The sequence below is a fragment of the Chelonoidis abingdonii genome, chromosome 2 (genome assembly GCF_003597395.2).
Source record: "Chelonoidis abingdonii isolate Lonesome George chromosome 2, CheloAbing_2.0, whole genome shotgun sequence".
In the NCBI taxonomy this organism is placed as follows: Eukaryota; Metazoa; Chordata; order Testudines; family Testudinidae; genus Chelonoidis; species Chelonoidis abingdonii.
Window position 1 is genome coordinate 244,141,289 of NC_133770.1, and position 23,008 is coordinate 244,164,296.

The window sequence follows — 23,008 nt, forward strand, 5'->3', positions numbered from 1 at the left end:
ATCCCCTCTCATAGCTGAGAGCCAGACAAAGACACAGACCCAAAAAATTCCCTCCCCTGAGCTTTGAAAAATCCGGTTTCCTGATTGGTCCTCTGGTCAGGTGTTTGGTTCCCTTTGTGAACCCTTTACAGGTAAAAGAAACATTAACCCTTAGTTATCTGTTTATGACAATAGTATCTAAAGCTTTTATAGAACTGTAGCATGTTGGATGGCTGTTTGCTGGTATAAAGGAAAAATTAGTAGACTTAAACTTTGGTCAAGAGAACCGTGTACGTGGTCAGACAGAAAAAGAAGAGAGAGGAAAATTACTAACAAGACTCAATTGCAACAGCTAATCTTGCTCAATGTAACTGTAATAACTAGTGTTTGGAAAGCCGTTAACCGCAAAAGAACAACCTGTAAATAATAGGAAAAGCTTCTTTTTTCTGTATTCCTAATAAGGGAAAATATTAATAGGGAAGTATGTGTAACTCAATGTGGTTTTGATGTATACAAGCTTGTGTGTTTCCTTTGTCGGGAGAGCAGCTAAATTGTCTGACTCTCCTTGCAAGCTTATAATAAAGGAGCCTCAGGCTGTTCTGATCCAAACACAATGTGTGGTAATTTTTCCACAATTCTTAGTGCTGTGACACGGATCCACAGCATACTACCGGACCGGAGGACCGCGGACTGTTCCCCATCGGACCCGGGCACCTTCTGAAAGGTAGGAGACCTTTTAAATCTCTATTTTGTGTTCTGGTGGAGGACAGCCAGTTGCATGCTGGATCTGCACCTTTTGCTACCAGACATGCCTGATGCCCTTCTGGTTGCCCCCGGAAGAGCCATGTGGGTGGCTGGGTAGGACTCTGTGTGTGCCAGTGTGAGTGAGGGTCACAGGAAGATGCACAGAGCTCTCTGCAAAGCCCACCAGCTTGTGACTGGAGATGTCGCTAATGCAAGCCCTGTAACCGCAACTAGTACGGCCAAAGAGAGGGCCCTGACTGAGGCAGTCTCACTCTGCATGGCTTGACCAGTGAGGGGCCTGGCTGGGTCTAGGATTGTGTGACCCTAACCTTTTTCATCCTTGAAGGGTCCTTTCCTGTGACCCTCTTTCCTCCCCTGTCTCTGTCCCCACCTGAAGGCAGTTCATAAGCCACTGACTGATCCAATCACCTCACCTGAAGCACCAGAGTAAGCGGTGCTGTTCTCTCTGAGGCTAGCCAACACTCTTTGCTGAAGGGCGCTGTAGGAGAGTTGTGGACGTCCTAAATAAGCCATCCTTGTGTAAGTGACTCGAGTGAAAATAATTCGGATACTGGGGGCCGGAGGGTCCAAGGTGATCCGCGTCTTGCTGGGAACTGTCATACTGAGGGCCGGAGGTCCAAGGTGGTATCTGCCTCACCAGGAACTGGGAAAAACCATCATAAGCTGTTATAACCCCACCTGGGCAGACTTAAACCAATTCCTAAGAGAAGTCTTGCCCAGGGAAACATTTAATTGTATTTATAAGGTAGTCCAGTGGCCCACGGATGGCCCACACGATCAGACCAAAATAGAGGAAATTAGAGACAGACTGCTAAATGCAGTCCTCACAGTCTGCCCAAAGAAAGCAGACAGGGCCAGAATTAGCACCTGTAAACAAAATAAAGGAGAAAATCCTGCTGATTATATGCAACACCTTAAACAAGTTTTCAAAAGACCACCAGACAGGCTGTGGTAGCTGCTTTTGTTCAGGGACTCAATCCACGATTGGGGGACCAATTAAAAATTGGCATTGTAGAATGAGAAGAAAAAAAATCTAGATAAAATTTTAGCAGCTGCCCAACATTATCACCGCCAACTAAAACAAAAAAAGGATGCCATGAAAACTAAGTTAATGGCCTTCCAGATCCAAAACATACAGAAACCTCGCAACAATCACCCATTGTGGGGGAAAGGGCGGAGGCCAAATTGTAATTCCTTCTTCTGCCCACCTTCCCAAAAACAAAGTAATAGCATGCGTCACTATTGCAAGCAAAAGGGCCACTGAAAAAAGAATTGTCCCTACCAGCCTAACCAATCCACTAATCCTGTCTTTCCACCATCAACCCCTTCCCCAGCCCCTTTACTCTATCAAAGCCGTTAGGATAGCCAGGAGACTGGTTACGTCATTGCTTTGCTTATTCCGTTGGACCAAAATATGTAACCTGTGTAATTAATGGCACCCCTACCTCCTGCCTGCTAGATACTGGCACTTTGCAGTCTACTTTCCGCACCAGCGACTTCCCCTCTCTCCCTTAACATCTGAGATAGTGAATGCAGTAGGGGTGGCCAATACTCCTATTCCCAAACCCGTTTCTTCACTGCTGTCTGTTTCTGTCAGTCCTCTGTCTAACCGTCATGCTTTCCTCCTCAGTCCTTGCTCTCCGGTTAACCTTTTGGGAAAAAACTTGCTCTGTAAATTGAATTGTACCATCTATTGTACCCCAGGAGGCATGTATTTAGATGTGCCTGGTCTTAGTCATGATAAGGTCCTGGCAGTCTTACAGGTGGACACTAAAAAGGAGGAAACCTACCCCAGCCCTTCCCTGTTGCAACAAAAATTGCTGGCTAAGGTCCCTCCCTCCTTGTGAGCTAATCATGCCAACCAAGTTGGGTATATTGGGTCTGCCCAACCCAGCAAAACCCCTTCCTAGGGTGCAGCAGTACCCACTCTCAAAACAGGCTGAGGAAGAAATTCAACCAGTAATCACCTCCTTAATCGAGCAAGGAGTCATTATTCCTACCGTCAGTGTATGTAACTGCCCCATTTTACCTATAAAAAAGCCTGGCAAACAAGCTTGGCGTTTTGTTCAAAATCTCCGTGCTGTTAATGCTCCCTACCTTCCTCATTGTCCCTAATCCTGCTACTATCCTTCCCTGCATTCCCCCTTCCACTGTTTATTTTATGGTTATTAACCTCTGTTTGGCTTTCTCCTCAATCACTATTCATAAAAATAGCCAGTATCTGTTTGCCTTTACTTACCATATACATACAGTATACATATGCCTTTACTTTCCCATATGCTTACTATACATTTGGACCCCAAGGCTACATCACATCGCCAACCTTGTTCTCCAAGATCCTCAAAAAGGATCTGGATAACATTAAACTCCCCATGGGGTCCACCCTGGTCCAATATGTAAACAACCTGCTCCTGGCATCATCTTCACTAAAAGCCTCCAAAACTGATTCCCTTGTACTCTTGAAAGCTCTAGCTCACAAGGGCCACAAAGCCTCCAGATCTAAACTACAGCTCTGTTTGCCAAGGGTCCATTGTTTGGAACATAATATTTCACCTGAAAAAAGGCACTTGTCCTCTTCACAAGTACAAGACATTCTCCAGGTCCCTAAACCAACTACTAAAAAGCAAATGTGTGGCTTTTTAGGCATGGCCGGGTATTGCCAACAATGAATCCTTGGGTATGCAGCCCTTGTCAAATCTCTGCAAAAACTAACTCTTAACAAGGTCCAAAAGCCCCATCCATGGTTCCCTAAAGCCAAAAAAGCCTTTACTCAAATTAAACAAGCCCTCACCAAATCCCCTGCCTTGGGCCTACCAAACTATCAAAAGCCCTTTAATTTCTACTGCCATGAAAAGGAGGGAATAGCCTTAGGGGTCCTTACTCAGACTCACGACAATGCGCAACAACCCCTTGCATATTATAGCTCACCTTGTACCTTGCGGCAGCTGGACTCCCTTCTTGTCTGCAGGTGGAAGCTGCAGCCACTGCCCTTGTCAAAACTTCTGCTACTCTCGTTCTGAAATCCACTCTATGTGTTGCTGTCCCACATGCCCTACTTCTAAAAAGTAAAACCCAGCATCTCTAACTCCAGACTAACTAAATATAAAATGCTGATTTTAAATGTTTCAAATGTAACTCTTACTTGCTGCCCTGTTCTTAACCCCACTTCTTTACTCCCCACTGCTGCCAATAAAAAACCTCATAACTGTCTAGCCGTAACTACAAAACTCTCCACTCCTAAAATTAACTCCAAAAACCTTCCGCTCCATAATTCTAATCTGCTGTTCTATGTAAACGGGTCCTATCTTAAAAATCCTGCAGGCCTGCATGTGGTCGGCTATGCTGTTAGTTCCCAACACGAGCCTGTGGAAGCCCACTCCCTCCCGAAAGCACACTCAGCCCAAGTTGCAGAACTTGCTGCCCTTACCTGTGCCTGTTTCTTGGCCAAAACCAAATCTGTTACCATCTACACAGACTCCCAATATGCCATCAGGGTGTTCCTTAACTATGAGCAACTATAAAAACACAGAGGATTTCTCATGTCGGGGGGAGGGACAAACATTTGTAATGGGCCTTATGTTGACGCTCTTGTCTCTGCTCTTCAGCTTCCCTCTGCCATTGCTGTTGTAAAATGTATTGCTCATCAAAAGCCTTATAATAATGTTACAAGAGGAAAAGCTTTGGCAGATGCTACTGCCAGGCAGGCGGCCCTTTATGGGTCTCTGGCTCCATTTGGCTCTATTTTCTTTATTTCACAGTCTCCCTCCATGCCCAATTTCCACTCAAAGTTAGCTCTTATGCAAAATTTAACCTCAAAGCATTTAAAAAAAATAAAAAATGGAGGCAGAATAAATGTGCTTTACATCTTGATGCCTTGTGGCGCTCCCCAGACGGCCGCATGGTGGCGCCCAAGGTTTTGCTCCCCTATCTTGCTCGCGTGGCCCATAAAATGGCACACGTGAGCAAAGGGGGGATGATAGCATCAGTGCTTCAACATTGGTATGCCCGAAATTTTTCCATAATGGCGCAGCAGTACTCTAACTCTTGCCCTATCTGCCTAGCCCACAACAGTGGCAGACCAGTACGAACTAAACCAGCTGTGCACCCCACCCTGTGGGGATCCTTTGTAAATATCCAGATTGACTATATCAATATGCCAAAAATGTTGTTCTTATGAATATGTCCTTGTCTGTGTTTGTATATATTCTAGATGGATAGAGGTCTACGCTTGTGCCAAGGCCGATTCCCTCACTGTGGAGAAAAGATTGTTAAAAAACGTTATCCCCCAGTTTGGTCTACCCGTCTCTATCAACAGTGACCGAGGCACCCATTTCACAGGCCAAATCATGCAGCAGATTTGCAAGGCCCTCCACATCTGCATTGTGCTCACCACCCCAAAAGTGCAGGGGTGGTCGAGTGGAAAAATGGAAATTAAAGAACAAAATCTCTAAGATCTGTGCTGAAACCAGCCTAAAATGGCCTAATGCCCTACCCCTTGCCCTCATGTATATGAGGAGCACACCCACATACAAACATGGCCTATCCCCACATAAAATCCTTATGGCCAGACCTATAAGAATGCCAGTATCCCCTCCCCTGATCCCTTACAAATTGAATTTGCAACTGAATAATAACACTGTTATGGCATATTGCAAAACACTAATGCGGTGCGTTAGCTCTATTCACTCACAAGTACAAAGTGCCCTGCCTGAATCAGCTGACATGCTGTGCCACCCACTGCAGCCTGGAGATTGGGTCTACATTAAAGTACACCAAAAAAAATCCTTCCCTAAAGCCTCGCCGGTAAGGCCCCTACCAGGTCCTGTTAATCACCCACACAGCAGTCAAATGGAAGGGATTTGTCAGTTGAATCCATGCCTCCCACTGCAAACAGACAATGCCGCCTTTAAACCCAGATGCTAAAAAATTCCATCTGGCAGACCCCGCTCTAGAAAGTGACCAGTGTAATAGTAGCAGTAACCTCTCTCCAGGCCCCCAAAAAGAACCTAAATAAAACCTCAGGAAACAAAATTAGACCTCAGCACCCCGATCCATCGGTCCGTGGCAATCGGAGCCCCCTTAATCTCCCTCACGCTGCCTTTACAGCCAGCTGAAGCTTCAGCCCACTGGCAAAGGGAAACAGGAGACACAAGGCCAGAATACTGCCTTTAATAGCCCAGTGGAGAGCCTAGCGCTCACTGGCACCTAATTGCCATGGCTAACTCCACAGCCAAAATAAAAGAAACAGGCATGGCGCAAAAATGGCTCATGTCCTCAGTTTGGTTCATGTGTGTAGCTATACTCTTGCTGCTATTGTTAAACCTTCATAATACCTTTATGTTCTTTTGGATGCCCAAAACCACCAGCAATTCTACAATAAAATCCACCATCAAAGGATACAGTCCCTTAAGGTCACTGGACCAGAATCTGAGTAATGTGCTAGTAACCTCCCCCCGGTATAATGCTAAACCACGACCGTTACAAAAAAACCCAACCAACCAAAAAACCCCCCCGTCCACTCACGCTGCTAAAACCCCCGGAGTCCGGAAATTCCTAACAACAAAGAACATTAAAAATTGGCCCTGGTGAAGAAAACAAAGTATTGTATATTGGCAGGGAGAAAATTGTCAGATCTATTCTTGGTGATGTGGTATTAATTGGGTTTTGGAGTTTATTCCTCAGGCTGCAACTTGTGTTTTTGGGCAAGTACCATGGGAATGTACTGCCCTCCCTAGTGGGCTTCCAGGGGATAAATATCAAAAACATCTTGCTGCCAAAAACATTTCCTCCACCATTCCCTCCACCTATGCCATCACCCCTAAAATTTACCCGAATACAGATAATACGGTATAGTCTACTAAAATCCATTGGCCCAAACCTTCAGATCTTAGTAATGTACTAAAATTTTGTTCAGAAAAATTATTTTTCAAAGTCCAAAATAGTGTATGTAAACAATTAAATAAAAAACAAATGGGTTGGTGGAAATAAAAATATCACTACAAATAAGCCCCAGAAATCAGAAATTAAAATCGAGGCGTTCTATGAAGGGGTAAATAAAATGGCTGTTCCTAAAATGGCCCTTATTGTTAATTGGTCATGTAATTAGTAAATAATCAAATGTATACCCAAAGGGTTTGTTCTGCCATGGAAAATTTTATCTGTATTAAAATAATTCCAGTAACTAATAACTTAACTTGCACCATATTGCAATATACTCCTTCCTATGCTATTAATGTCAATGCCTCTCAAAAGTACATAAAAGTGTATAGCCAACAGATGTGGTATAGTACTTCACCAAAAAGGGATGTGTTAGAATATTGATGAACCCTAATTAATACTACTCTAAAAACTACAAAATTCACACTGCCCTTATCCAGCTTCCAAGTCACCTCTGCATACCCTAATTGCTCAAAAGGGCTGCCCTTAGGTTAGCACAGCAAAGGGCCTGGGTTTCCTCTTTAAAAAAAAAGGGTGGTCAAACACTTATGGAATGGTGCCAACAGTGCAGCTGCAATTTAAAATATTTACAAGGGCCAACAACACAAAAAAAAATTAGGACAATTAAAAAAGGCCACAGGTCTTATCACTGAAGCACAGTTAACTCAGGTGCAGGCTGAAGTTGGGGAATTACGTGTTATTTCTGCCCTTAGTTCAATAACCCAAAAACTGCTGACAACATTGTTGCTAAATATCACTCAGGCTGAAAAGGCATTGCAGTAGAATCTGGCACATTCAGAAATCAGGATTTCCTGAATAACCAGCTAATGGCTATACAAAGTAATCCCATGCATCAAACTTGGCCCACTGCCCTTACAGATACTTCAGGAGTATCAGCTAATGTATGGTCCTGAAAACATACTTGAAAATTTTCTGGGTAAAAGTGCAAACATTCACAATGCTCCTTCAAAGCATACGGACTCATTAAAGGGGTGTGAGCTCCCTTATACTGAATCCTGCCAGGTCCGTGGGAAGGATGCATGTAGAATTGGGAAATTCACCAAGACATTTGGAAAATTAAAATACCTGTTTTGCTAACTGATTTATAGTTGGTGCTCCTAAAATAACACCCGACATTTGACTAGGGATAGATAGCCAATAAACACTCTGGCCATTAAAATCCCCACAGCTCCAGTGGATACACAAGCTAAGGCCAGAGGAAGTTGTTCACCTTTCATAACCATGTTTGTTGGGAGGGTAAGGGACAAGAAACTCCTCTAGCGGGACACCTGCTTTTCCAAGCAAATAATAGCAGTGTGTACATTAAGGCCACCATTTTGCAAAATATACATTTCAATCTCACCACTGCTGCTGGCAGTAATATTATTTATTGGTCTGCGAACAAAAATTTGCAAACAGCCCTTAAGTTTCAAATACCTTTTAATTGAACTGTCTTAGTACCTAATCGGTTCCAAAATTTGCTTTCACTCCTACCAGAGATCCAAAAAATTTCTAAATTACAAAAAAAAAAAAATTTAATATGCTTCAAAATACATATCAAATTAAAAGACGTGCTTTTCATACAGCCTATAAAGTGTCTACTTTATGTACTACATATGATGTACTGTGTTTTGTAACTAAGGCCATACAACAACCCCATCATATTATTACAATGGGGATGTTAATGCTTTTCTTACTATTGTTTAGCCTGGGATTATGTTGTTGTTGTTGTAAAAGGCGTAATTATAATAGCACTTTCCATGTTCGTACTAACCATGCATTGTCGTTGCCTTCAACCAAACCAAAGGCTGAGTCATTGGGTTTAAAATCAAAAATACAAAATTTAATAAATATGAAAGTTTAGGCCAAGATGGTGCCAAAAAGGCACCAAAGAGAACACTGTAAAGGAAAAATGAGTAGGCCTAATCTTTGGTCAAAAGAACTGTGTGCGTGGTCAGGGGGGAAAAGGAGAGAAAGGAAAATTACTAACAAGACACAATTGCAACAGCTAATCTTGCTCAATGTAACTGCAATAACTAGTGTTAGGAAAGCTGTTAACCACAAAAGAACAACCTGTAAATAACGGGAAAAGCTTGTTTTTGCTGTATTCCTAATAAGGGAAAATATTAACAAGGAAATATGTGTAACTCAATGTGGTTTTGATGTATATAAGCTTGTGTGTTCCCTTTCTCGGGAGAGCAGATAGACTGGCTGGCTCTCCCTGCATTCTTGTAATAAAGGAGCCTCAGGCTGTTCTGATCCAAACACAAAGCGTGGTAATTTTCCCACAGCACTGGCCAACATTTAGAATGGGTTCACCATCCAGTCAGGTTGTTCAGCAAGGGGAGATGACACCTGTAATTCTCTTTGATTAGTGACAGAAGCCCTGATTCAGCAATGTACCACTGAAGTCAATGGGACTGCAAGCTTAAAGCAAGGTATGTTTTAAGTACCTTGCTGAATTGGGGTCAGACTGGCTGATGGGGAGAGCAGTGGAGATCCTGCAAAGAAGATTATAACTGAGTAGAGAAGTTATAAAAGATCTAGATTATGTTGCCCTTATCTCATACACAACAGGCAAAACTTGCAAGAGAATATTAGTGATAGGTATGGAAATGAAAAGCCACCTGCTCCTAAAGATAAGCATGAAAATATAAAAGGTTCTGAAGATGAGCTACTCTGAACATGAGTCACTATAAATCTTGGAGCCAGGAGAGGAAACAATTATTCAGTGAAAAGGAAGTGAATAGCCTCCACCGCCTTGGAGCTATTGTTTCTATCTCTGGCAGGGCTGTTTAGGATAACAAAGAAAGCACTAGTAATTATTAAGATGAAAAATTGCAGAGAATAATATGTAGCAATCTAAAGTGCATACAGCAAGAAAGCTTAAGATAACGTAAAACCGTTCTTGTTTTTCAAAGATCTAAAAGCTGAAAGAGGAATAAATGAATTGTACAATGGCTGTTTAAAAATGAAATTTTAGCATGCAAAGCAATTCCTGTGTTGGAATTTGGAATAAGGCCACTGCTCAGACTGATGCATAAAACATATGACCATAAAGCAGCACAGATTTTTTTTTTTTTACCATGGAAGAACTGTAAATATGTCCTCCAGTGTTATGTCTGTGGGATATTATTTTTAACAGCAACATTGAGTACCATTCCCTTTTACAGACTCTATTACAGTAAAATCTCATATTCTCAAACACCTCAGGAATGGAGGTTGTTCATAACTCTGAACAAAACGTTATGGTTGTTCTTTTAAAAGTTTACAATTGAACCTTAATACAGCTTTGAAACTTTACTATGCAGAAGAAAAATGCTGCTTTTAACAATCTTAATTCAAATGAAACAAGCACAGAAATAATTTCCTTATCTTTTCATCTTATATTAAAAAAACTTTCCCTTTATATTTTTGGTAGTTTACGTTTAACACAGTACTATACTGTATTTGCTTTTTTTCTTTTCTTTTTTTCCTGCTGATGCTGCCTGATTGTGTACTTCCGGTTCCAAATGAGATGTGTGGTTGATTGTGTACTTCTGGTTCCAAATGAGATGTGTGGTTGATTGTGTACTTCCGGTTCCAAACGAGATGTGTGGTTGATCAGTCAGTTCTTAATTCTGGTGTTTGTAACTCTGAGGTTCTACTGTATTTTAAACATTTTCCTTGTTTCTACTGTTATCTTCAGTTACCAGCTCACACCACCTGCATACCCTTTCACACATTTTTAAAAATTTCTTTTCAATATTAGCCACAGACTAGTCCTTTAAATGTTTGTCTCTTTAGGTTTTATTTGATACAGTTAAAATAAATTCATTATATATACAGCTTTTTATGGCATCTGTGTGCATTATATGTATAATCCTCTTCATCTCTACATTTGACAGATATCTATATAAAGGAAAACAAAACAAAGCAGAATAAGGAAAAAGGAATTATCTAATCAAAAACATTTTACATGGGAAACAATTAAGCTCAAATAAGAATATTTAATCATGTAGGGTAAATGTCACCCCTTGTGAAGAAGGCCCACATCCAGTCATTTCATTGTTCATGTGGACCTTTTACACAGGAGTGAATTTTAAAGATTAGAGCTAATTTGATCCTCTCCTAGGTTTCATAAACATGCACAGAGGAGCACTGATTTGGAAAGCAGTGGAACTAAGGTTATTCCTAATGGAGGATTGAGCATGCATTGAGAGGTGCTAAGTACCGAGAATTCATACTGATTGCATTCATAGTTCCAGTGTACTGAAAAATCCTAAGAGCATATGAAGTCATTTTATTTTAATATGAACTTTATATGTCTTAGGTTTTCTCAGAATCAGCCCTTATGTCTTCTTTTACTGGACAATTGAAACAACTAACCCTTTTCTAATGTAGTTGTTTTTATAGTTATTGGACAAATTCAGTTGGTGACAGTGGGTACACGTCCACTAATGTTATTTGGACCCATACTATCTTTATGGCTGAACTGTTCTTTCTAACTTGGCTTTTTTGGATAAGATATTTTGGATAAGATTTTTTTTAATTTGGAAGAGGAGTAAAAATTAATCTTAACTTGCACTAATGGAAAAAATAATCAAAGCTGTAATAAAAGTACAACAGTAATTGAGGGTTTTAACACCATATGTTTGAAATATGAATCTCACACTTTTATCACTAGGCTATATAATCTTTAATTAGCAGCTATAGGACTTCAGTGGAATCTTTTTGCCACTGGAGGATCTCCATATTTCCCCATGAATGCAATAGAAATAATCAGAATGTATAAAATAGCCAGACTAAAATACCAGTTAAAAAATGAGCATAAGAGAGGGCTAGAAGGTTCAAGCAGTATGCTTTCTGTAACTATATTCTCAGTCTTGAAATGGTATCTACTTGCCCTCATCACACAGCTGCTCCATAGCTATCAACAGATTTCTTTTTGGCCTTGGCCTATAAAACACCAGAGAAGCCCATAACATTGCCAGGAGCACAATGTAGGCCTGCCAACCCCCCGTTCTTCTCCCCATGCACATGTCAGTGTCTAAGGCCCAGCCATACCCACCATACCCAACAACCCACGGGGCTGGGCAGTAGATGAGCTAGCCCCTCTATCCCAGAACCATGGTTGGTTCAAGGACAGTAAGGAAATTTCACTCCTGACTTCCCGCTGCCAGGACTCCTCTCACTGGAGGAGGGGTCTATGGCTCCAGATCAGAGGGTCATACCCACTAAGTGGGGATGTGGGATTGGTTAAAGGCCACCTGATTGACTTTGGGCCAATCAGCTGGCAGAGGGGTGATGCTGAGGGAAGATTTGGGGCTTGGCAGGCTATGCTGGGAGAACAGATGTTGCTGACATGTTAGTGGAGGGAATATGCCTAAATGTAGGCTTAAGAGATTGGCCCAGGAAGTAGGCTGTATGTATAGCCTAGGCAGAGCAATCCATGGGTTTGGACACTTGGCCAAGCAGCGGAAGCTGGGATCTGTGATTCCAAGTTCACACTTCATCCAAGCATTAGTGAACACAGCAATAGCCAGGAGTTATCCCGATTTGGGATAGGCCAGGGGGCCTTTGGACTCTATTTTGAGTAATATATTATTGTGACATAGCGAGATATGTCAGTTTCAAATTGTGAATTCCATTTATATTAACAGCTCAGTTTTTTAATTGTGCATCTAAACTTGCCCAATGCAAGGTTACTGCATTGCATTCTAGAACAGGAGCTTAATACCTCATTTAAGAACCATCACAAAGAAGCCAGAACAGACCAAACTGGGGCTATCAACTCTGAATGACTGTCATTTGTGCCAAGAAACAATGTTGTTGCTGTTCACCCCTTCTCAACAGCTTGGGCAAGCCTACCTGGTGCTGGGAGGTGGGGAGGCTGGAGCTCTCCAGTGGAACACATGGCTAAAGAGACAGAGACTATACTTAAGAAGGGGTGCTGCTCTGAATGGAGGTGGGAAAAGCAAATGTCACCATATGGAAACAGGACATGCAGAAGAGAAGAGTGTATGAGAAACTCTACATGGCGCAAAACACAAGACAAACACAGAAGGGGTATTCAGAAACTCAGATTAAGGGAGGGTGCACCTCAGGACTTTTATTATTTCTCAAAGATTTGTAACTTTTTATGAGTAAAGTGACTGTGCTTAATAAATTCCTTTGTTAAATCCGTGTTTCTTGCTTTCCTGACATGTTGTCCCTGAAGGGATTTAACTAGAAGCCTAGAGCCCCCACAGCACAGGTGTGGTTCTGGGGGAGAGTGTATGAGTGACGTGGGGGAATGTGAGCTCTTGAGGTCTGAGGAACTGGTTTCATGGTCTAGTGTGGCTGGACTTCAGATTCTCATGTCCCAAGGAAGAGCATCAGACAAGTGGTCTGAGCTTGGGAGTGTACCCTAGAAACAGTGACTGGACTACTCAGACTCACTTGGCTTGGCAACACATGGGACCTGGTGGTTGACACCACTTATGACAGTGCTGACTGTACAGAGTGGGACAGGGCTCCATTGTATATCTAAGCAGGAACATTCATGTTGTACTCTTGCTCAGATGGTATATGTGGCTCCCAGAAGGGGCTCCTAAATGGTCCCTCTTACTAACTGAACCTTTGTCTCTGCATAGATGAAGTATTAGGCATTATATCTGAATATAGGATTTATATTCTGGAGTTATTTCCAGCCTCTCCAAAGTCTGTGGAAGGAAAACAAGAATTTTAGAGCTAGTGGGAGGCACACAGCTTGGAATTTGGGGATTGCTCAGTGAATGAGGTGTACTCCTTACACTGGTTCTGTAAATTTGGATTAGGTCAGGCAGACTGAATTAGTCAGTTAAGCAGCAAATAAGTGAAATACAGGCGGAGTGGAGAGCCTTGATTAGAAAGAAGTTCACCTCAGCAGAGGTGGGCTGGGCTAGTATAAACCCAGGATGGTGGTAGCAGCAAAGGCTGCCAGGAAGAAGTTTGTGGTCACTTTCTGTTTAGTAGAGAGAGAAGGCAAGAACCCAGGGAAAGAGTAGGACCCTGGGGAAAGGCTGTACCCTGAAGAGAGCTGCGTGGTGTAGGGTTGTCAACTTTCTAATCATACAAAACCGAACACCCCTGTTCCGCCCCTTCCCTGAGGCCCTGCCTCTGCCCTGCCCCATCTCCGAGGCCTCAACCTCACTCACTCCATCCACCCTCCCTCTGTTGCTCGCTGTCTCCCACCCTCACTAACTTTCACCAGGCTGGGGCAGAGGGTTGGGATGAGGGAGGGGAGTGAGTGCTCCAGCTGGGGGTGCGGGCTCCAGGTGGGGCCAGAAATGAGGGGTTCTGGGTGCGGGAGAGGGCTCTGGGCTCAGGGCCAGTGCAAGGAAATTTCAGGCCTTAGGCGAAACTTCCACCTTGTGCCATGCCCATACCCAACTAACCCTGCCCCTCCTGCAGCAGCTAACACGCCACCCACCCCTCCTACCAGAGGAGCCCCACCCCCGCAGCAGGTAACCCCGCAGCTAACCCCGCCCAGGGAGGCTTCCCCAGCTCTCTTCTGCTGAGCACACTGGAGCCGCTCTAATTCTTCTCCTCTCCCAGGCTTGTGGCGCCGATTGGAGGAGACTTAGAGCTGGCGCTGTGTGCTCAGCAGAGGAGGAAGAATGGAGGTGATCTGGGGCAGGAAGAGGTTCCCCTGTGCCCCCCCCCCCCCGCATTATGCCAGTGGCCCTCCCACACCCCATCCGCCCCAGCTCACCTCCACTCCACCTCCTCGCCTGAGAGGGCTTTTAGGTGCGCTCAACCACTAGGCGCCCTAGGCGGCCGCCTAGTTTGCCTGGTGGTTGCACCGGCCCTGTCTGGGCTGGGGAAGGGTGTTGGGGTTGGGGAGAGGACTCCAGCTGGGGGTGCAGGCTCTGGGATTGGGCCAGGGATGAGGGGTTTAGGGTGCAAGAGGGGGTTCTGTGATAGAGCTGAGGGGTTGAGAGTGCAGGAGGGGGTGCAGGGTCTGGTTGGGGATGTGGGCTCTGGGATGGGGCCAGGGATGAGGGGTTTGGGGCAAAGGAAGGGGCTCTGGGCTGGGGCAGGGAGTTGGAGTGCAGGGGGGTGAAGCCTCAGGTTGGGGGTGGAGCCAGGATGAGGGGTTTGGGGTGCAGCAGGGGGCTGGGTCAGGGATTTGGGGGGGTGCAGGCTCTGGAAGGGAGTTTGGGTGTGTAAGAGGACTCCGGGCTTGGGCAGGGGGTTGGAGTGCAGGAGGGGGTGTGGGGTCATGGCAGTGCTTACCATGGCTCCCAGAAGTGGACACCAGATCCCTGCATCCCCTAGACACATGGGTGGCCAGGGAGGATCCGTGTGCAGCCCTTGTGCCTGCAGGCACCACCCCTGCAGCTCCCATTGGTCATGGTTCCTGGCCAATGGGAGCTGTGGAGCTGGCCCTCGGGGTGGGAGCAGCGCATGTAGCCTCCCTGGACACCCATGCGTCTAGGGGCTGCAGGGATCCTGGCGGCCACTTCCAGGATCCCTGCAGAGCTAGGGCAGGCAGGGAGCTTGCCTTAGCCCCGGGCTCCGCTGCACCGCTGATCAGACTTTTAACGGCCCAGTCAGTGGTGCCAACTGGAGCTGCCAGGGTCTCTTTTCGACCAGGCATTTTCTGGTAGAAAACTGGATGCCTGGCAACCCTAGGATGGAGAAGAGACCCTGCAGGATGCAGCCTAGGAACCATCCCAGGGAGTAAGCAGCAAGGCTGGGGACTGAACAGACCTTGGCTGTGTGTTGTACGACCCCTGGGCTGGAACCCAGAGTAGAGGACAGGCTCAGGTTCCCCTATCAGCCACTGAGGGAGTGGCCAAGGGGCAGTGAAAGGGAAGACAGCCTGAGGTTGCTGGTGAGAAGGGACTTTGTGTAAGGTGACTGTTGACTCCTCATTGAAACTTAGTGAGGTTTTTGATTGGTCCTCTCCCAGTACCTAAAGAAAGAGAAAAGATGAGAAATCAAGACACTGAGACTGACAGTCCCCAGGACCAATGGGGAGAGGCCACTGCTCCAGATCAGCCTGACTGACAGGGCAGACTGGCCAATGAGGAAGTCAGGAGCCTGGGGTCCCACTGTCCGTGTCAGCTGGAGCAGCCTGGGCCACAGCAAGGCCAACCTCAGGAGAGCGCAGCAGCCAGAGCCAGAGAGAACCAGAGAAGGAGCTGAGCTGGAGGCAAAGCAGCAGCAGTGCTGAGGCATAGTGAAGCTGGGGCTGGAGCAGTTTGGCACCGGGTGCAGTGAGTAGCGAGGGAGAGCAAGGGGACCCTATGCAGGGAGCCCAGTGCAGAGAGATGCCCCCAGCCAAGATGCCTTATAGGCCAGACTTGGCGGGGGCTCGTAACCCCAACGGGGCAGGGGTGACACTGGGAAGAAGGGTCCTGCGACCTACAGCCTGAGGGCGTCTGGCTACTGCCAGAGCAAGTGTCTGACCCGCAGCATCCCTTCAGCACAGCCAGGGCCTGGGCAGGAGGTCTGGAACATGAGGTACAGACTGAACATCCCTTACATTCCAGAGACAGCTGTTTGTGGTTTCCCCATGGCCACAGAGTGGGGTTACATGTTTTCCTTTAACCTTCCCCATTTTTTCCTTATTTTTTAAATTGGTTGCTATTTAATAAATTGTATTTGCTTTGAACTGTATGTAATGATCAGTGGGTCAGGGAAATGTCCAGTGGGTAGAAAGTACCCTGGAGTGGGGATACCCTTGTCCCTGTTCTAAGTGACCATGACAAGACTGGGGGGTGATGTTGAGCCCTCAGGAATCCTGGGCCCAACCTTGTCGGGGTTACAAGGACTGTAGCACAGGAAAGTGGGAGGGGAGCCCTCGATGTCAGGCGGGTCTCTGGGTAAAAGGAAGGGGGAGCGAGGACTCGGATCCTTTCGCTAGCCAATTCCAGCGGGGTAGTGTATAAGCCAGAAATGTTCCCTACAATGTCAGGCCATTCCCCTGCTTACATCGTATACACCCCTTGAAGGGGAAACCACGTGGTGACCTGGCCAGTGGATGAGTCACAAAGAGTAGGCTGCAGTTCCTGGAACAAGAGAGGAGCTGCAGAGAGGGAAAGAGATGGAGTGTGACCACCAGAAGGAGCATCAGCCTGGCAGAGCTAATCCCCTCAACTGTCAGGAGGCAGCGTTGTCCTGCGGTGAGTAGAGTTCCCCGTGACACTACCACACAGGATTTAGATTTATGGCAACCATTTTACAGGCTCTATCAGACACTATATAGCAATGTTAATGCCTCAAAGTGAAACATTTAAAGGAACAAGTGAAATAGTTGTTTTCAAAAGGTAGTTAACTGAAATGACATTTGGCCAGTGTCTTTGGGGTAACAGCCCAAGCACCCTATGGTATATTTATTAACTAACAGTGGCTACGATCTCAGTTTTATATCTTGCACAGCTCCTCCCTAACACCGTTCTGGTATATGGATTCAGTTCTGACTTGGAAGGCAGGGGTGCTGCTAACATTCGGTCTTCAGTTAAGGATGAATTCATTCACTAGGGGTCATATTTTTCCTCTCATGCTGCTTTCCCACTAGTGTAAACTCACTGATTTAGGTGGAGTTACTTATGATTTATGTAGGTTCAAATGAGGGGACACAGTCAGGCCCATTGAAACCCACAAAAAATAAGGTATCTTCTGTCTAGTGTTGACTGAATTTAAATTTCTTCAAACTTACTTCTGGAATTGCAAGATAGAAAACGTAACACAACATGATGTGTATCTCATGGAAGCATTTTAAAAAAAGGTTAAGGGGCCCAATTTTATCCCCAGCTAAATACATAGAACGTTCGTTGCTAGAAAAGGGCATCGTGCAGTTGTAGATAGGGGAGGAACTGAGTCCTGAGTGAAACCAAAGAACAAACACAAACTACTTTCTTTTTTATTGCTCCCTTTAATATAGGTTCCTTCACTAACAGAGCCATCTTATCAGCCACATAAGAATTGCTGTAAATTTGGACATTCAGTGATTCTCCCCACCCCTACATCCCCATAGAGTACACTTCATTAGTGTGGAGGTGGCAGTTTTGATTGGATTTGATGATAATTCCTTTTATGATAGTCTCTCTCCAGCTATAATTCCAAGATTCCATCCTATTCAGAATGCAGTTGCTAGATTTAGAACTCTTTGTAATTTAGGCCCTCCGGGGTAGGATTGGGGGTGGGGAAGGAAGTGAGAGGATGGTACTCTTTCAGGCTATGGCCACAACCCAAGTGCCACTTAGCTGTGACACCAGAATAGTCTGTCATTCACAATAGATTGCACTGATCGTCATATTATGGTTTTCCCTTTCATCTTGCAGCAGTGAAGTATATCAACAATGAAATAATTGGTCATTAGGCTTCAAAATTATCATCCTTTTGAGATGCACGAGAGCAGTTCACACTTCATAGAATTATTGTTTTTACTCAGGTTTCCCATCATCGCGGTATTAGTTTACTCACTTATTTTTTTTTTAACCATATCAGTTAGACTTGTTACAAAGTGAAATCCTCGACTCTGCAATAAAAGGTGGCACACATAGGAAAATGTACTAGTTTGAAGAATCAACTTGAACCTATTCACCTAGACCCCTCAGTATGACACTAGGCTGTTGAGCAGCAAAAGTGGTATTCCCAAACTGGTAAACTTTCAGAAAGAAAATACATTAAATAACTTTCAGAAACTTGCAAACAAGCCTCTTTTCTCTATTATATGTAGAGCTAGTTGGAACAGAGTTTAATTAGAAAATGCCGGTGAAAACTGATTTTCAGTGAAAGCACTGAAAGCAATTCCACTGAACTGTGGAAACCTTCCTGGTGGACTGCTGAGGACCCCAGAGCTCTGAGGGTCTGTGGCTTGAGGGCAGTCCTGCCACATGGACTGCGCAGGACCCTGGGACCTCAGGGCTTCCAGACTCACGGGCCAGCTGGCTCACCAGCCACCAGAACTATTAAGAGGTGAGCCCCTGTGGCAGTGGCAAGAATCATATCAATTTCACTCAGGATTCTGGAACTTTTGAAAACAACATGGGTCAGTGTTCCTATTTTTCTCGTTTCAGGAATCTCTGATTTGTGGAAAATTTTGAACCCAAACCAAATTTCAAAATGTTGGGGTTTCCTATATACTAGAAATTCTGAGTCTTGACAGCTCTAATGATTTGTATTACAGTAGCATTATAGACTCCAATCATAGGCCAGGGCCCCACTGTGCTAGCCCTGTACAAACAAACACACACACACATACACACACACAGAAAAAGATTGCTCCTGCCCTAAGGAGCTTCCAGTCTAAATTAGGGCTTGTCTATACAAACAGTGCATGGCAAGATGGGTGTAAATCTACCTTGCACTAGTCTGCCACAAAGTCACTGTCCATGTCGACCCTGCTACTGCACACTAAAAGTTCCCCATTGTGCTCGATTACAGGAATGGGTGAATGAGGTTCTGTGGCCTGCAGCTTGCAAGTCGTCAGACTAGATAATCATGATGTTTCCCTTCTGGCCTTAAAGTCTGAGCCTGAGACCCACTCCAATTTCAAAGAGGAGTAGATCAGAGCGCTTAAGGGAGCTTTCAACATGTGCAGCAGGGGCCGCATGGACAGTGAGTGTGAGGCAGGCTAGTGCAGGGCTTGGCAGCCTTTCAGAAGTGGTGTGCTGAGTCTTCATTTATTCACTGTAATTTAAGGTTTTGCGTGTCAGTAATACATTTTAACGTTTTTAGAAGGTCTCTTTTTATAAGCCTATTATATATAACTAAACTATTGTTGTATGTAAAGTAAATAAGGTATTTAAAATGTTTAAGAAGCTTCATTTAAAATTAAATTAATATGCAGAGCCCCCCAGACCGTGGCCAGGACTGGGGCAGTGTGAGTGTTACTGAAAATCAGCTGATGTGCCTCCTTCGGCACATGTGCCATAGGTTGCCTACCCCTGGGCTAGTGGATGGTAGGTTTGCTCCCAGCATGCTGTACATTAAGTGTTTGTACAGACAAACCCTAAGATATTTGTCACAGCAGAGTGCTCTGCTTTATCTACTCCATGAGCTAATCTTGCATTGTTCTTCTATATGGATGTTCTGCTCTTATTTCTCAAGCTTTTCTGATCACTTTGATGTGATGAAGCAGTACAAAAGTAGTACAGAGAAGAAAACAGCAGATTGGCATATTTTTGCTTTTAGATGGAGAGTCACTCTAGTTATTAAAGAACACTACCAAATTTAGACATAAGATCAATCTTCACACGCATGGCTTAAGTTACCTGTAAATCATTGGGGATTTAGGAATTTCCTGAAAATAAAAAAAATGCAGATAATTACTAGCTTCTCAGATAGCTAAGAGATAGCCAACATTTTGAAATACAAATTTTGCACTCTCATTTGAAAGGGAAAGGGTCTGCTCTTTCTGTTTTGTTGCTATAACTGTAGCTGTTAGCCAATTTGCCTCAAACCTGGATCTTGTGTCCGGAATCTGGAAGAACAAGGTATTGAGGGAAGGTACAGGTGCTTATAATGTTGCCCATATGTGTATATTTTGGATTTCAAATGGGAAGGCACTTTATTCTAGTTTTAATTTAGCTTTAGGAAACTTATTCTTCAAAAGTACTATTCTAATCCCAAACCTCTTATCTCTTCCACAGGTCATATGCTGCTGTATGCTTTTTCACTCACTTCTTCCTTCCTTCTCTTCTTGGATGCTGTCCTTATCTAGGAAATTCCCCCTTGTAAAGCCAGGCTACAATGCTTTCAGCATGCCATGCATATCTTACATAGTGTCCCAAGAGTCAGCTGCAGAATCGCCATTTGTCTGTTGTATAATCAATGAAAACAGATTTTCAGCCCTCCAAATATGAATAATATCAGTTCTTGAGCTGTGGCTGGCTTGATTAGCCTGTTCTGCATGTGCCCAGAGAAAACTGAGGGGATGGAACTTTAAAAATATGGTTAAATAGTTTGCTGCTCTTATTAAACCAAATAAACCAGTTCTGAATCCGCTCATTGATTTCAGAGGAAAGTTCTCTGCCACTGTTAAGCAAAGGCCAAATGCTACAATTCTCTGATGTTTAACAAGAATGTTCAGAAGACTGGAAGAATGGAGGCATTCTGAGACCTAGCAGTTCTGGGTCTTTGATAAAAATGTCCATGAAGTAGTTGATAACATTTCATACAACTTCCTCTATTCTTTCCTACTTTCTTTACCGTTCTACTTTTTATAGCATGATGAGTGGCAGTCAGTGGCTTTGAGGATTGGGAAATTCTGGGAGCAGGCAGCAGAAACTTCCCTTCACTTGCTGCTGATGAGAAAATTGGCAATTCATTATAGTATGCCTTGTTGTGAAGTACCCTGGCTTTTAGAAATTGTTGCCTAATTTATAGAAAAAGGTCAGTAGTCATTCTCTGAAATGAAATTTGGTTCACTTTGTCATGCAGATATTCATGTTTAGCTAACTGTTGCTATTGTATTTATGGAAAGGTTATGCCAAGCCTGGAGGAGGTGAGAATGATGTAAGGAATATGTATTGTAAGAGAAACTAGTAGCATGGTTATGCAAGATCAGTTGCTTAATTAAAGGCATGCTGAATCCAACAGTTGTTTTATATCTATCACTGATATATAGTTCATGATGATCATATTGGTGTTGATGGTGGATTAATTCCACACTGACTCATCATCTCCCTCCTTGCTTTTTATCAGCACCCTTCTGTGGCTGTTCCTCTTTGACTTTATTTGTTACTTGGCAGTGAACATTGTAGTGAAAATGCTGATATAGCTCTTGAGGTGCCTTTTCTGCATGTTGTAATTTCTGCACTCACCAGTAAAATAGCATCTGTAGGAAGCAAATATGCAGCCCAATGACAAAATGGTAACTGTAGTAGCAAACAACCAACCCCTGGACAACAACTCACAAGGCAACTGATGCTATGCATATTAGAGGAGCTTACTCTTACATTGTACAGATCAACTGTTTCCAGGAAGCAGCCTGTGAGGTCATCAGAGTTACAGTGGGCAACAAAATGGCACCAGTAGGGGAACAGACATGGTTAGTCTTTGTTGCATTCTTTCCTGGTTGCAAATATTTTATAAAAGGTTCTTTTTCTTTGAGTTTATTTGCCTGGGATGACGCCTCAGAGTTTGATCTCACTCTTGCATGTCCTGAGGAAAGATGATCTTTGTAAGCATTGTTTGGTGGTGGGGGTGTTTACTTGTCCTACTGCTTTTCCCCTCCTTTTAGTATCAAAGCACCCCTTCTAATGTCAGATAGGCCTCTCTCTATCAGTGACTGGGGCTGCCATGAAAAAATTGCATGTGTCAGGGAGCCACAGCTGAAACCAGATCCAGCTCACAGGCCCCAGCTGATTCAGTTAATGAACCTGGGGTCCTGATTGGCTGAAGACTTCAGTAGGCGCATTCTTAAACTCTGTGGCAGGTCTAGGTTCCTGGCTCCTCACTAGCATTCTGAGGCAGTAGCTGTGTTGTGCTCAGTGTGCTCCTGGTCCTTCCTCCTGTCTCTGGTTCCTGCTCCTGCCTACTGTCCCTGCCTCTGGCTCCAGCTCTTTGTTCCTGCTCCCAGTCTCCTACTTCTTGCTCTCAGTTCTTGGCTCCAGCTGATACTGTGGTTCTGATCTCTGACTGTGGGCTCACTCCCTGGACTTGGTATTCAGCTTCTGAGCCTAGGCTCCTGCTTCCTGGCTCTCAACTCTGGCTCACTCCCTGGACTAAGTAACCCTGCTTCTGGTTTGGGTTGTGGCCACTAGGCCTGATCACTCCTGTTCCAACAACTAGGTCAACTTCCTGTCCTAACTGTTAGTTAAGGCCTCTCACAGTCTGGTCTTAACAATATGTTCTCAGAATCTGAGTATAAGACCCTCTACAGCATCTGTTGACCGACAGAGCAAGAGCCCTGTTCATGCTGCTCCCCAGTGTGGGTCCCTGACCTCGCAACACAGGTTGCCAGTGGCAGCAATGAGTCAAGCTATTATGCCAAACTTGTCCTGAGCTGTCTCTCTTAAACTGATTCTGACAAAAATCACTATGTTTGTTCTTACCATCTGATTTGTTTGATATTATTCCTACGGATAAAAGGAGTTTTGCATTTTTTTTAAACATTAAAAAATATTTGTATCAGAATATATGGCTTTATGAAATCATTTTCAGAATATTATATATGGTCAACTACAGCCATATTTAGCAGTTAGTCATTAGTGGGGTAATTCAACTTAGAAGTTAAAATATTAACTTAATTCAGAGTTATCAGAGGGTTTGCTCCTTTCCACTAAAGTCAATGGAAGTCTTGCTTTTTTAAAATGTGGAACAGAATGAGAGCCATAAAATGGGAGCTTATAGGCGTGAATCTTGAAGG

General features: G+C 44.2%; 1 long non-coding RNA gene across 1 annotated transcript in view; it reads left to right on the top strand.

Moving 5' to 3' along the window:
- Positions 1-23,008, top strand: part of LOC142046242 (uncharacterized) — a 64,627-nt gene that overhangs the window by 605 nt on the left and 41,014 nt on the right. Inside the window, exon 2 of the long non-coding RNA XR_012655133.1 lies at positions 643-703. This is a non-coding gene — a long non-coding RNA (uncharacterized LOC142046242). The remainder of the gene's footprint in view (positions 1-642; positions 704-23,008) is intronic.